The sequence below is a fragment of the Macrobrachium nipponense genome, chromosome 17 (assembly GCF_015104395.2).
Source record: "Macrobrachium nipponense isolate FS-2020 chromosome 17, ASM1510439v2, whole genome shotgun sequence".
NCBI classification, from domain to species: Eukaryota; Metazoa; Arthropoda; class Malacostraca; order Decapoda; family Palaemonidae; genus Macrobrachium; species Macrobrachium nipponense.
This window is the reverse complement of record NC_087210.1, coordinates 55,541,089-55,558,014: the sequence shown is the minus strand read 5'-3', so window position 1 is coordinate 55,558,014 and position 16,926 is coordinate 55,541,089. Positions and strand designations below refer to the sequence as shown.

The 16,926-nt window shown below is 34.3% G+C and overlaps 1 protein-coding gene across 1 annotated transcript in view; it reads right to left on the bottom strand.

The window, feature by feature from the left end:
* LOC135195916 (uncharacterized) overlaps positions 1–16,926 on the bottom strand; it is a 265,806-nt gene that overhangs the window by 127,729 nt on the left and 121,151 nt on the right. The gene's annotated exons all lie outside the window — the stretch shown is intronic.

Genomic DNA, 16,926 nt, shown 5'->3' with positions numbered 1-16,926 from the left:
ACACAAGGCTGTAAAGTTGTGTGGTTTGAAGTATAGTGGAATACTCGTCTATGTACTACAAGTCAATGGGAGGACTTGTATTCTTCTTGCTTAAGCCAGAGTACACGGCACCAAAATGACCAAGAGCAGCGCTGGGGCTATTGAGTCTCTCCCAACACGTTAAGGACAAATAGGTCCAGATATACCTATGGCATAGGGTACTGTGACAAGGATTCCTACCTAACTGACTTCTGAGGGAAACCCGGGTCACTTATAGCCCCGTCTGCGGTCGCCATCTTGGATGTTTTCGATGGTCAGTTGGCACTGTTAATATCTTCCACACAGACCTTCTTAATCCTCAAGTAGTGCTGGAAGAAAACAGTATTTCACCAGTATCTAGCGTCTATATTGTCTACAACAAAATAAGGTCACGGCAAGGGAGAGAAAGGTTACGATGAGCGGAGTTACTAGATGCGGCAGGCGAGGGTCAGATCAAATCTTAAATGACCTGCAATTGAGTCAAAAGCGGATGGCTGCCGGAGCGGTGTAAGAATTGAATCTGTCACCCTTTCATGTGTTTTGACCAAATGTAGGTGGCCTGCTAGGCAGTCAGCGTGAGGACTTAATGACAGCTGGGGTCATTAAAGGTTAGGTGGCCTCCTAATACACTTGAGAGGCTGTCAGCATCTTGGTCTCGTCTGAAAGACATCGTTAAGGAGTGACGCAGGTGTTATCAACAATGCCTGGATCAACGCTAATCCTAGGTCGCGAATGCTGAGGGCATTCCAAAGAAGTGTCCTTAATGACATTCTATTGCATTCGCTATGACCTGATGAGGGGTTTCTGAATGATGGAAAGGGTACAAACTACATGATAAGCAAGATGAATCTAAACTGATTTATTATGACACTAAGTTGTTGTTCCTATCGCGAACGAGATTCTGAGTGTTTATGATTTATATGACAGCCAGACAAATTCGATCTATTTTTCCATGACACTAATGTGCTGCTACTTTCTCTGAAGATAAAAACAGTCCTAGGCCAATCCCCTGAATTGAACTGGAAAGCAACCCTTCTTCCTTTTCTTGTTTTTACTTTACTTGTAAATTGAGTGAAAATTCAAAAATAAGGTGAAAATATGTGTCATAAAATCACGCATGTGATATATATATATATATATATATATATATATATATATATATATATATATATATATATATAGATATATATATATATATATATATATGATATATATATATATATATATATATTGTGCATACAAATATATAAGCATATAGATTTTTTTAAAGCTTGGTTTGCTCAACAATGCCGTCACCAATTCTAGCACCTGCTTCACTAACATTCCACTTAACCAGCATAGTAGTTCTTAAAATTGGGGGCGTCAGCAATTTGCAGGGGAGGAGCGAGCCCTAGGGAAAAAGTAAACAGTCTCTAATTATATTCGTTATTATCTTAACAAGAGTGAGGAACTAATATTCAGAAGTTTATGACATATGCAAAAGTATTGCCTTATAACGTTGGTTTCCTATAGTCTTCTAGTCTAGTTATACTCGTTGGTCTTACCATGTTTCATAATTATTCACCTCCCTCTCTATCCTTCGAAATCCCCTCTCTCTCTCTCTCTCTCTCTCTCTCTCTCTCTCCTCAATCTTCGTTCCTCTCTCTCTCTCTCTCTCTCTCTCTCTCTCTCTCTCTCTCTCTCTCTCTATTTTCCTTTAGATCTGGATGGGAATTTTACTCGTATATGCAAGGTCTCAGTAGTGAGTAGTTTCGCCGATGACAAAAGAATAAGTCGAGAAATTACTTGTGATGAAGATAGGAACGCGCTACAAGAGACCCTAACAAAGTATATGAATAGGCAGAGGTAAATAGGATGGTATTTAACTCTGATAAATTTGAATCAATAAATTATGGAGATAGAGAAGGAAAGCTATATGCATATAGTGGACCTAATAACGAGACAATCACTAATAAGGAAGCAGTTAAAGACCTTGGTGTGATGATTAATAGGAACATGTTATGCAATGATCAAATAGCAATTCTATTGGCAAAATGCAAAGCAAAAATGGGAATGTTGTTACGGCACTTCAAAACAAGAAAAGCTGAACACATGATTATGCTTTATAAAACGTATGTTCGTAGTCCACTTGAATATTGCAATATGATATGGTAACCACACTACCAAAAGGATATTGCACAAATAGAGAGTGTACAAAGGTCCTTCACAGCTAGAACAGAAGAAGTTAAGAATCTTGACTACTGAGAAAAACTACAATTTTTAAAATTATATAGTCTAGAAAGAAGAAGAGAACGCTACATGATAATTCAGGCATGGAAACAGATAGAAGGAATAGTCGAAAACATCATGGAACTAAAAATATCAGAAAGAGCAAGCAGAGGTAGATTAATAGTGCCCAAAACTGTACCAGGAAAACTAAGGAGAGCACACAGGACATTAATCCACAACGCACCAGCATCAATAATGCAGCGTCTATTCAATGCGTTGCCAGCTCATCTGAGGAATATATCAGGAATGAGCGTGGATGTGTTTAAGAATAAGCTCGACAAATATCTAAGCTGCATCCCAGACCATCCAAGATTGGAAGATGCAAAATATACCGGAAGATGCGATAGCAACTCTGGTAGACAGAGGTGCCTCACACTGAGGGACCTGGGGCAACCCGAACAAGATGTAAGGTCTGTAAGGTAAGGTAAGGTAAGGGGGCGTGATAGTAAAAAGTTTAAGAACCACTGACCTTGCTTCACCTGCTTCGAGTCTCACTTCTCTGATCCTACCACCATTCGTCACATTTGTTACCATCCTATATTGATATTCACCGTTACATCTTTCTGGTTCTATTTTCTCCCTCAACTGTACTCTTGCCTACGATGCAGGAACCAAGAAAATCTCATAAAAAGATCCAAAAACCATTCGTGATGTAAACATATGATGATGTCATGAGGCATCCACCAAGAGGGCATTAAGTCACTAACACAGTCTGGGCATCAACAAATTTGATAATGGCCAGCGGGATATGGAATTATCCCCGTGGTTACAAGACTGCTTTTGTGCTACGGCTCGTCACTTTGTAGACAAGCGAGAAGACCCGCGACAAGATTTACTATAGCGTGAATAGGTAACTATTTCTTTAATGGGTGATAGTTACTTAGCAACGATCATCTCTTGCTGCAGCAAATAGAAGGCTACAGTGTCGAAACATGAGGTAAAACAAAGCAGATTGTCTTTGCATTCCCGCCCTGAGTAGCACTACATCAAACAAATGAGTTATAGACTGGTTCATTATGTAGATGAATTATTCACATTGAGTTACTTGTAAAACAGAAACAATATGAATTTCAAGGAAATGGAAGAACTCCAAACTAACAACTTAGTCCCAACAAGGTCTGGTCACTCCCCCGCCCACCCACCCCCCCCCCCCACCACCACCCCCAAAATCCCCATGTAGGCAGGGCTTTTGTCTACCTCCTTACTGCGTCAGCAGGTGAGATGCCGTAACGAGTAAGTACCTCTAAGATACGTCATCGCCTACGTGTACATGTAACAAAAATATTGACATACTCTTCCCCTTCTCCTAAGAAATGATTAATTCCTTTGTATTAAGGATATATAACAGTAAAACGTACAGTATATAACTGTATAACATATCTTTGTATCTAAGAAGATTACCAATATATATATATATATATATATATAATATATATATATATATATATATATATATATACATACATACATACATACATACATACATACATATATATCATACATACATATATATTATATAATATATATATATATATATACATACATACATCCATATATCTATATATATTGGTAATCTTCTTAGATACGAGGATATGTTATACGATTGTATACTGTGCTTTACTTTTATATATTTATTTAATACAAAGGAATTAACAATTGCTTAAGAGAAGGGGAAGAGTATGTCAGTATTTTTTAACATGTATAGTATGTAGACAGTATATACATACACAGTGCCCTCTTTATTTCTCTTTCATCACACAAGTTAATATATCATTTAGATTTCTAAATCTTATACTGCCATGTTAGAGCTCCTTGCAGCGTAGTAAAATATGAAGCAAATTATTTTATAAATATCTTCAGCGGTTTCTTTCTCTTCAGTAGCAAAGCGCAAACACATGCAACATCAACAATAGTTATCAATGTTGACACTTAGAAATTCAACTATCACGGGCAGGTACACATCAGGCCAACCAACTATAGTGTCTCGTGTGCGGGCAGCCTAATTCCATCAGTTCATCAGTTCTAGCGAGCGGACTTACTCCGCCCACAAATTGCCGTCCAAACGTACGTTTTAACGTCAGTGTTGATGAACTGACAGAGAGCCTGACATGTATACCTGTGCGTGAATACCCGGCCTAGGATATACTTACTTTACATATATATAGAATATATATTAATGTATGTATCCATATATACATAATATATATATATATGTATATATATATATATATATATATTATATATATATATATATATATATATATATATATATATATATATATATATATATATATATATATATATATATATATATATATATATATATATATATATATATATTAGTACAATGAATGAAGCAAGAGAAATTTTTTATATATGAAAACTGTACGTAGGAAAAACAAGCGCCTCTGAACATAAAGTAAAAGATGTAATGGTAAACCAGCCACCAGCGTTCAGTTTTTCTGGCCTGCCCAGGCGGCCTGGTTAAATTGCTCATCTCAATCGGTGAACCTCAGGCCAAACGGCTGCTGATGCGCATCGCAATGTTAATAAGGTTGAGGCAACTTTTTTGGCTCGGTTCACTGTCCGTCCTCAGACAGATAACGTATACTAATCAAGAACATCGAGCTGGGTTTTATTGAAGTGGAAAGTGTTTATACGTAAATTGATGATATATTGGATGTACTTGTTTCTCATATTTGATACGGAAGTCAGAATAATATATATCTATAATTTTGCCATTTTTCCACGGGAAAAATAAGTGTATAATGAAGGCTGAAAGTGACAGCATCATTCTTGAATGTCTTGTAGATTTCATTGACATCTATATGATATAACTTTGCTTTGGCAAGTAAAATCCAAAGTCTATCGAACAGAATAAGCGTATGTATGTTCATTCGTGGCTATAAACCATGTATGCAAGACAGTTTTTCAATGAGAATAAATATCTATTATGACAAAATAATGTCAAACAAGAATAAGCCTACATATGCCTATTTATGATTATGCACCTTGTATGTAATTCGTTTTTAAAATGGGAACAAAATAATATTATACTTTCTGACGAAAAAAAAAATCAAACAATGTTGGATTATGTACGATTTTTCATTGCTTACATCGCACGGAAGTTCGCTTTGAAATGAAATTAGACTAATCAACACACTAATGAAACACAGAAGGGCAGTAGTAAACTAAGGATTTTCATTCATTGTAACACAAACAAATCAATCTTTAACCGAAAACAAATGAAATAGAAAAAATATTATGCCTATATATATCAACTTTGAAACGAATGCAAACGATTACGAACATAATTATCTTTCTATGGAACTCTTCCTTCATTCGTAAAATATTCAATAAACCTTATGAAAGTCCTTGGGGCCAACTTCAAACTCTTAACAAGTTCATGGGAGTATTTAATTCGTTTTTACCAATCACTCTTTCACTGGACGTCTTACTTGACAGAGAACCAGGCTCCAGAAAGGAGAGAGGTCAAAAGAACGCTCCTGTAGGCACAAAGCAGCAATTCAGATGGAAGAAGTTGCAGAACCTGACGATGAGGAAGACTGACACAAGGGCCGAGAGAAAGCGAAGAAAGGATACCTGAAGGTCTGCAAGGAACAGATACAAGGAAACGGGACCGAAGCGAAGACTGGGAAGGCGCTCACTGCTGGTTTAAACAAACCCCCTCTGCAATGATTTGGCACTGCGATAATACCAAAGCCGTGAGGCATCATTGCCGTCAAAAGCGCAAGAGGACCTTACCTTACAGACCTAACATTTTGTTCGGGTTGCCCCAGGTCCCTCAGTGTGAGGCACCTCTAATGTCTACCAGAGAGTTGCTATTACATCTTCCGGTATATTTTGCATCTTCCAATCTTGGATGGTCTGGGATGCAGTTTAGATATTTGTCGAGCTTATTCTTAAGCACATCTACGCTCACCCCTGATATATTCCTCAGATGAGCTGGCAACGCATTGAATAGACGCTGCATTATCGATGCTGGTGCGTAGTGGATTAATGTCCTGTGTGCTTTCCTTAGTTTTCCTGGTATAGTTTTGGGCACTATTAATCTACCTCTGCTTGCTCTTTCTGATATTTTTAGTTCCATGATGTTTTCTGCTATTCCTTCTATCTGTTTCCATGCCTGAATTATCATGTAGCGTTCTCTTCTCCTTTCTAGACTATATAATTTTAAGGATTGTAGTCTTTCCCAGTAGTCAAGGTCCTTAACTTCTTCTATTCTAGCTGTAAAGGTCCTTTGTACACTCTCTATTTGTGCAATATCCTTTTGATAGTGTGGGTACCATATCATATTGCAATATTCAAGTGGACTACGAACATATGTTTTATAAAGCATAATCATGTGTTCAACTTTTCTTGTTTTGAAGTGCCGTAACAACATTCCCATTTATGCTTTACATTTTGCCAATAGAATTGCTATTTGATCATTGCATAACATGTTCCTATTAATCATCACACCAAGGTCTTTAACTGCTTCCTTATTTGTGATTGTCTCATTATTAGGTCCCTTATATGCATATAGCTTTCCTTCTCTGTCTCCATAATTTATTGATTCAAATTTATCAGAGTTAAATACCATCCTATTTACCTCTGCCCATTCATATACTCTGTTAAGGTCTCTTTGTAGAGCGTTCCTATCTTCATCACAAGTAATTTCTCTACTTATTCTTGTGTCATCGGCGAAACTACTCACTACCGAATCCTTAATATTACTGTCTATGTCTTCAATCATAATAACAAACCGTATTGCAGCTAACACCGTACCTTGTGGCACACCGGATATTACCTTGGCTTCATCCGATTTCTCATCGTTTGCAATAACTATCTGTTTCCTGTTGTGTAAAAATTCTTTTAACCATCTTCCTACTTTATCCACGATATTGTGTTTTCTCATTTTCTTCGCTAATATATTATGGTCTACCTTGTCAAAAGCTTTTGCAAAGTCTAGATAAACCACATCTGTTTCATTTCCGCTTTTCATATTTTTGAATATGTTCTCACGGTGGACTAACAGTTGGGTTTGTGTACTTTTTCCGGGTACGAAACCATGTTGTCCTATATTAAACAAATTATTTCTTATTAAATGTTTCATAATATTTTTCTTCATTACCCTTTCATACACTTTCATAATATGTGATGTTAGACTCACAGGCCTATAATTACTTGCCTCTAGTCTTGATCCACTTTTGAAAGTTGGGGTATTATATGCTAATTTGTGCTCATCATAAATCTTGCCTGTATCTACACTTTGTCTTAATAATATTGCAAGTGGCTTTGCGATAGAATGAACTACTTTCTTTAACAAAATAGCAGGAACTCCATCAGGCCCTGCTGCAGCTCCATTTTTAATTTCATTAATAGCCTGCACAATATCAGCTTCATTAATATCTATGTCAGCTAAATATTCACTATTTTCGTCCCTTACTTCTATATCATTATCTTCATTATCTATTCTAGGGGTGAATTCTCTCTTATATCGTTCTGCCAATATGTTGCAAATTTCCTTTTTTTCATTCGTTAATCTCCCTCCAATTCTTAGAGGGCCTATTTCTATTCTTCTTTTATTCATCTTTTTCGCGTATGAGTATAATAGTTTGGGGTTTTGCTTGATATTTATTAGGGTTTTTTCTTCCAAGTCCCGTTTTTCATTTTCTTTTGATTGTATAATCTTTTGTTCTGCATTTTCTATCATACTTTTTAGTTCTATAACTTTCCATGCATTTTTTTCTTTTGCAAGACCTTTTTTCCACTTTCTGAATTTCTGGAACCAGATCCTTCTGTCTCTTGGTATGCATGACTGATGTTTACTTTTCTTCTTCGGTATATATTTATCCACTATTTTCTCTAATATTTTATATAATATGTCCGTATTTGCCCTTATGTCATCACTTACGAAAATGTTATCCCAATCTTTGTTTAATTCTTCATTTATTTCTGAACATTTTATATTTTTACTGTAGAAGTTGTATTTTCCATATCCTTCCCACTTTTTCATTTCTTGCTTATCTCTGTTTTCACTTGCTTTGGAATGGACTGTTAATTCTATGACATTATGGTCTGAAATACTCGCATTATAAACTATTATTTCTTTAACATAATTCATCTCGTTCACAAATACTAGGTCTAAAGTATTTTCCTTTTTTGTTGGCAGGTGATTTATTTGTTGAATGTTGTATTCTAGTAGCATATCTAATAGCTTTTCAAATTGCCTCTTATCTTCTGCACTACTATTACTCTTTTTTATATGTATAAATACAACCACAATCTCCTATTCGTTCTTTCCAGTCTACGAAAGGAAAGTTGAAGTCTCCAGATAGGAGAATAGTCCAGTCCTTGTGATTTCTACACATATCATCCAATTTTTCTATTATTAAGTCAAACTCTTTAGTATTAGGAGGTCTATATATTACTATGTTCATTAATTTTTCAGATTCAAATTCTACCGCTATTAGTTCACATTCTGAGTTACTATATTTCTCATATATTTTTCCTTGTTTTTTGTCTTTCCCATATATTGCGGTTCCCCCTTGATTCCTATTTTTTCTATCTGATCTATAAGTTTGGAACCCTTTTATTTGATCATCATTCCCAGTCTCTTGGGAATACCAGGTTTAACTTATATTCATTATATCTATTTTCTTTTCAATTTGGGTTAGTTCTTCTAAGTACTCTATTTTTCTTTTTGAGTTACTCGTAACTAAACCCTGCACATTCATCACTATGATGGTTTGCGTGTTTTCTCTTTCATTTAATATTGGTAATAATAAGGATTTTCCCATGTCTCTTTCCTGTTCTGGTATGCTGTTCTTTTTTTCATTTCCAGAAATTCTGACATTAAAAAATCCAACTTTTCCATAATATTTGATCTTCCTTCATCATAATTATTCATTTTGTGTCTGAATCAGCAATTTTCTCCGTATCTGCAATATTCTCTTGCATAATAAATACAGTTATTATCTCTTGAGTAGAATCTTGGAGCTGATGCTTTGAAATTTTTTGCTGACATCTCTGCATATCTCGTTGATGGCTTGCTTTTTTCTCTTACCTGGTATTCTTTATTCCTCTCTTTATTTGTTTCTTTCTTATTTTGGATTTCATTACTTGATTGATTATTTATTTTATTATTATTCATGGCTATAGGGTGCATATATTTACATTTTTGTCGAACTTACATCCTTTTCCTTCTTTCAGGTTTTTGCATATTTTTGGATGCAGATATCTGCAATCATCCTCATAGCCATCTAGGTATGCACATTTACCATATATTTCATAGTTGTGACATACCTTAGGATGTTTGTAGTAACATCTTTCTCCAAATCTGCAATTCCCTCTTTTCAAAAGGTTGCAGACTTTGTCTTTTTTATCTATTTTTTCCTCTTTCCCGTCATTGTGTAGATCTGAGTAGAGCCTCTTTGGGATTTTCTTTTGTGTTGTCATATCGTAATTCATTTCTTCATAAGCATGCTGCTTTATTGCCTCATATGTAGTATCAATGAGTATCTCTGCATCCATACTTTTATCTTGTTCTTTGTTTTCCTTATTTTTTCTGTCATTTCAGTTTTGTTTACTTCTCTTCCGTTTTCCTCTTCTTCTTCCGCTTCCTCTTCTTCTTCATCCTCAACTATTTGTACATTCAATCTTGATTTAATAACATTGTCTATCCATGATAGACATGTTGAGCAAAATATTCTGGTATCTTTTCTCATATCTTGCATTACCTCAGCACATTGTGGATGGGTCGGAATGTTGCATGCAGCACATTTTCTGATTAGGTTTTGTGGATTAACTATGCTATACCACACCTTACACAGTTTGCATGCTTTTGGCATTCTTTTTCCTAATGCATCAATTAGGATATTCACAATGTTCACCTTATTCATTTTCTTTGTCGGAATATGTTGGTTTATGTATATTTTCTTTATGAGTCTCTTGACCACTTGGATTTTATTTGGAACTTCTTCAATTATTTTCAAGATGTTTTCAGTTGATTTGTTCCAGTTTGAAGGATTATATCCTTCTAATATATCTATGAATGCTTTTGTATCGTTTTGGTTAGGACTGTTGCTGATCTCATAGATGAGAAATGCCAGTTCCCTTCCTGCTACCTCATCGTATTGCGAATCTGCCAAGCAAGCTAAATTTCGCCATTTCTTCCCGCAGTTGGAACTTACTGCCATCTTGTTCTGATTTACAGTATTTCACTTGATAAACTAATTTAGAAGACGCTTTATCCTACTATTTTCACACTAATCTTATCACCGATAGTTCACGAACACTTCTAGATATTTCTCAAATTCTAGACGTATGTTAAACTTGTGATATCTGTTGATTACTGACTTCGCGCGGGAACGTCTCACTAAGCAAGATGGCTACTACGAGACAAAGAGACAGAGAGAGAAAATATGACTATCTACTTACGAGAACCGTGGAGAATGGTTTTCCAAATCCTCAAGAATCCCATAAGAAAGCGCCCTCAAGAGTCAAGACATACATGGAGGAGGACGAACGAACGAACGCACTGTCTCCGTCTTTCTCCAAGGAAAGAGGAAGACTTCGAAATCCAGAAGAGAAGAATCGAAGCTTCCGATAGATTCCCAAACCAACCTTCAGCTTCAAGAGTCTTTGAATCAGCCTCTCGACAAGAGAGTCTGCCATCTAACAAAAAGAAGGAACAAAAAAAGAACAAGTTTAAAATATTCTAAATTCTGTGTGTGTGTATATATATATATATATATTATATATATATATATATATATATATATATATATATATATACTATATATATATATATATATATATATATATATATATATATATATATATATATATATATATATATATATATATATAGCATATATGTATATAATATATATATATAAATATATATATTATATATATATATATATATATTATATTCAGAAATTCTAAATATATATAAATCCATTGTTGAAGCGATAGACGACTCCAGAACTGTTATTGGTTTGGTGAGCAGCGACAATGAGCAGAGGGAAGGCGCTGATTTCATTGCTGGTTAAACAAAAGCCCTCTGCAATGATTTGGCCCTGTGATGACACCCCAGCAGTGAGGCATCAAGCCGTAAAAAGCGCAAGGAGAGAGAGAGAGAGAGAGAGAGAGAGAGAGAGAGAGAGAGAGAAGCGAGGAGGATTGAGAGAGGAGGAGGAGAGAGAGAGAGAGAGAGAGAGAGCTAAGAACAATTTCAGAAGCAGATGGGGGATCCACGCTATTTCTGCAGGAGAAAGACAGAATACTTTTGGAAGCGTTAAAAAACACTATGAAACAAAGTAACACAGTAGCAAACTATGGCATTCATTCACTGCAACACGTCATGAAGTCACTCTTGAAATGAAAACGAATCAGTATAAACCCCTTTTAATGAAATGGAAAATATATTTGGGCTATATGTGTCGCCTTTGATATGAAATCAAACGATTAAGAATTTTATCATTGTTCCATGGAACTTCGTTCATTCATAAAATATTCATTAAACATTATGAAAGTCCGTGGGGTCAAATTTAAACTCTTAACAAATTCACATGGAAGTATTTAATTTGATTTTTTATACCACTCTTTCACTGGACGTCTTGCGTGACGTTTATTATTTTTTTTTATGACAGCAAGCCAATTACAGCCAGAGCATCGTTTGTTGACGCCGCGACTGTTACGAAGGACTGAGGAAAAGGACTTGTAAGTGGCGAAGATTTGCCTGCACAATCTGACTGTGCGGTTATAACTGCGCGGGCATAACTGAACGTTAGTGGCGGGCTTAACAGGAAAACAAGTCAATTCTTACCACAAACAAGCGAGGCCTCAAACGATTCAAAACCCCATAACGATCAGATTACTCGAGTAGTTAAAACACAAGTGGCCACATCCATTCATACTGGGTAAACGCTAAGCAAAAACACTACATTATAAAGCAAACATTGGAAACGAAAAGGGTGTTAGAAAAATTCTCGCCTGTTAAAAACTGAATAACATGCTTACAAAATTCGTTTATATATATATATAAATATATATATAAAATAATATAATATCTACCAGCATATATTTAGATACACGATTACATATAGAACTTCATACACTTATGTACTACAATCTAAAACTAAGCACGTCACATACATATAAAAACAGCTGCGGACACATGTACGTACGACATAAACGATGAGAGCAAAGGTCATACAAGTTCTCACCATTATTCTTATTCTTGAAGTGTTTTCATTCACGATCCTTCGGTGAGACGTTTCGTTTTTTATCATTACAAGAAATGATCGATCTCCACTTTCGCCTGCCAATATGATGATCAAAATTCATTAAACATAAAACTATATATATATACGAGCAGCACTGGAAGACCTATGAAATACATTAGTCAAACTGGCAACAACAATCTCAATGCAAGAGAAAATCAGCGTCAATGTACTTCAAGAACTTTTCAGTCTTTCAATGAAGTATTTCTTATATATAAAATGAATATTGATCATCACATTGACAGGCAGAAATGCAGATCAATAATTTTTTTAAATGATACAAAATGTGACATCCTAGAATCGGCTCATAGCACTATATCATAGGGACATAATGGACGTTAGTATTAGACTTTTTAAATGAAGTGGTTTTAATATTGACGAAATTGTTAAACAGTTGAATAAAAACATTTCAAGAATAACTTAGAAGCTCACCCTCTAAATTTATGAAAATGCATTTTCGAATGCGTGTGATGCGATGCGTAATTTTGAATTTGTGCATAGGTGTATCTACTCGTGAATACCTATATGTAACTAAATATACGCTTGCATCTATTACCTTCTTTTTTTATTTATATAAACAATATTCTATATATGGTAAGCATGTTATACCTTTCTGACGGGGAGAATTCTTTCAACACTTATTTTCTAAGTAGAAAAGGATCAAAATGACCATTTGCGTTCAACTACTAACCATATCTTCGTAAAGTTTTGAATTGTTTGGGACTTAGCTATTTTGTGGTAAGAATGGACCTTCAAAATGTGCCATAATTACATAAATGTTCTCGTGCCGAACCCACATATATGCGCGCACGCGCGTTCGATAGAAATGCATATATATACATACAAAAACGCACATTATATATATATATATATATATATATATATATATATATCATATTATATATACATAATATATATATATAATATATATATATATATATATATATATATATACATATATTATATATATATGGATAGTGTTGGTCTGGTACGATACATGAAAAATTCGTATTAAAGGAAATTACCTTATAAAATTCAGCGATATAATTCTTGACGAAGTTTTGTCATATATATATATATATATATATATATATATATATATATATATATATATATATATATATATATATATATATATATATATATATATATATATAAGACAAAACTTCGTCAAGAAATATATGCGCTGAATTTTAGGTAAGGTAATCTTTAATACGAATTTTTCATGTATCGTACCAGACCAACACTATCCATGTATATATGTAATATATGTATATATATATATATATATATATATATATATATATATATATATATATATATATATATATATAATATATAATATATATACAGATATATCGTGCACAATATAAGCAAATATTCATGCCAACAAATATATGCTACATATATACATAAAATAAGCAGATATTCAAGTACACACACTCTTTCATATAGGGCTTGTATATGCCATAATAAAAAAAATTGTACAATATTTCTCTCTTCGTGAAAATAAAAAATAAAAAAAGGATTAATCCTCGAATGCATAACAAAGGGAATATTAAGAACTTGACTAATGACGCCTGACCTTCAATGCATCACTAACTTATCCTGAGGTGTCAGTCAACTCCAGCGCAACATTTCGCAACGTCAGTTACGGACGAATTGTCCTTAAATCTTTGGGGCCACGAGCAGAAATTCCTTGTCCTGATGTCAGTCATCGTCCAAAATAGATGCACCGCAACATTTCACTTTTTTCCCGCTTTTAATCGCCCAGCAATATTTCATGGATTCTTCAAGTCCAGTGTCGTCTCGTTAGAATAACAAAGGCCGTATCATATTCCATTCCATTAAATTCGGAACTTAATGGCCCTTTGCTTTATTTTTCATCCCCTTATCCTTCACTTGACGAACACAGCATTCTGGGGAAATTCTTTGAAGAAAAAGTTCGCAGTTGTAATTTTGCCTGCAAAAGGAATTCAAATATGACAATGGGCCTCTCAGGTTACTTGTTGTTTGGAGGACAACGGGAAGCCAACTAGTATATTGAGGACAACGATAAGCCTACTAGTATATTGAGGACAACGGGAAGCCTACTATTATACTGACGACAACGGGAAGCATACTAGTATATTCTCATCGTCTTGTATTTCATGACATTACAATGACTGACTAAAATCAGTGCCAAGCGTCGCACCAGATCTCAGATAGGATAGATAAGTCCCAGGTTTCAGGTGAAAGTCCACAACTTCAGGAGAAATGACTTGTCACTTCCGTTTAAAACGTTCTTTGCAGAAGTTGTTGTTCATTATGTGATTTAAGAACGAAGCATATTTCCATCACGTTGCAACGTAAAGGATTTGTCATCTTAATGATTTTGTACCCTATTCCTAACTAAATATTCATAACAGTGATTTAGGGTCTCAGAAAGCAAGAAAATTCGTTTCTTACATTTTTACTCCAATTATTTATAATTATAAGTGCATATGTGTTGTGTAATATATATATATATATATATATATAATATATCATATATATATATATATATATATATATATATATATATAATACATACGGCTATGCTCAGGATTTCGTTCAAAATTCACTAACTGGCAGCCTAACATACTACATATTTTTCTATTATTTCAGTGTGAAAACACGATTATTGGATACAATAAGGACATAATATATATGTCCCTTAGAGTGAAATCTGACATATATTTCAAAACTGTAAAAAAAAATGTCACTTGTACCCAAATTTTAGAAAAAACACTTACAAAACATTTTCAAAACTTTCATTCACTCATCGTCGATGCATTCGACCAAAACGAAGTCATCATCAAACCTCAGTTCAATTGTTAAATAAAAAGTTAAATAAAAAACAAAACAAAAAATTCATAACATTAATATTGTTTCTAAAGCAACCATAAAATTTGAAATGGTCCTATTTGATTGTTTTTACTCCTCAACGCTGAAAAAATGTAAATAGGTAAATACAAAAGTAGAATGAGTCCACTGATATCAACGTGCGAGTGGAGCGCGCGTGACGCAACCAAAAGAGGGCGGTGCAACAAGAACCTCCTGGTGAAACATTCATAGGTCTACAATGAGCGACAATGAAATTATCTTGAAAACATTTATTTTATATTTGTTAGACTAATATTTGAATTTTCATACAAATAAAATTATTTATGATATATTTCTTAACCACATCAAAAATTATGACTTACTAGCAAATATTTACTAGCAAATATTCGCCCATGCAATTATTCTTTTGTCAATGCCAAGATTTTGTTCCTAGGCGTAGGTGTGTTAGATTTCTTTACACTTAGAGTTACACCTCTATATTAACAATATCTGGCCTGAAAGCAAATGAGGTTATCTTCACATTCTTACACTTCAAGCTACCTTATGAAAGAATAAATTATACACCAAAAGCGAGCAGGACTTTTAAGAAAATAACATTTTAAGCAGTTAAAAAAACAAGTGTTCCATATGCCTTGATATTAATACTAATAGATATTTCGATTAATAGCCATCTTCTCCATATAATCAAAATTTTCATCATCTTTTATTCCTCAAAGAACAGGTAATCTGTACAAATAAATTCATTAATAACAGATTACATCTCGGAAGGCTTAGATGATTTTTTTAGGCCTATAAATCATTTTGCAACATATAGGCAGCTTAAACTAAAACTTCAACATTCATAGAAAACTTGTAATTCATATTCCTATTTTGAAATTGTTATGATTGTTGAGCTTATTAGGTCTACTGTTATAATTTTGCAGAGATAAATATGTTGACCAGCACGAGGAATATGTTAAGTGATGGCGCCGCTAACCTTATTACACCTTGCTTTGAACTAGCAACGTGAAGAAAAAAAATCTGTTCAAATCACAGATTATGAGATATAACAATGCATAAAAGGGATCATATTTATATAACCATTAGGAAAATAGTGCTAGCTGTGAATTCGCTAACTTTTCGACATATATAACATAAGAAATAAAAAGAAAAAAGTTTAACACTACTATAGCTGGTTCACTTAAGGTAGATTCTTGGATGAGCCCTATTCTCACGAGACGTTTGTTTGGCGGCCGCTGATTGGCTGGTACCGGGAGGTAGGCAGCTCCCAGCCAATCAGCGGCCGCCAAACTAACGTCTCGTGAGAATAGGGCTCATCCAAGAATCTACCTTAAGTGAACCAGTTAGGCACCATCACGTTGAGCCTGAGAATCTGGACGATACAAAACGAATCATGTCGCATCAGATCTGAGCATCACTGTACACATATGTTATAATTTATATGTATGTATATATATATATATATATATATATATATATATAT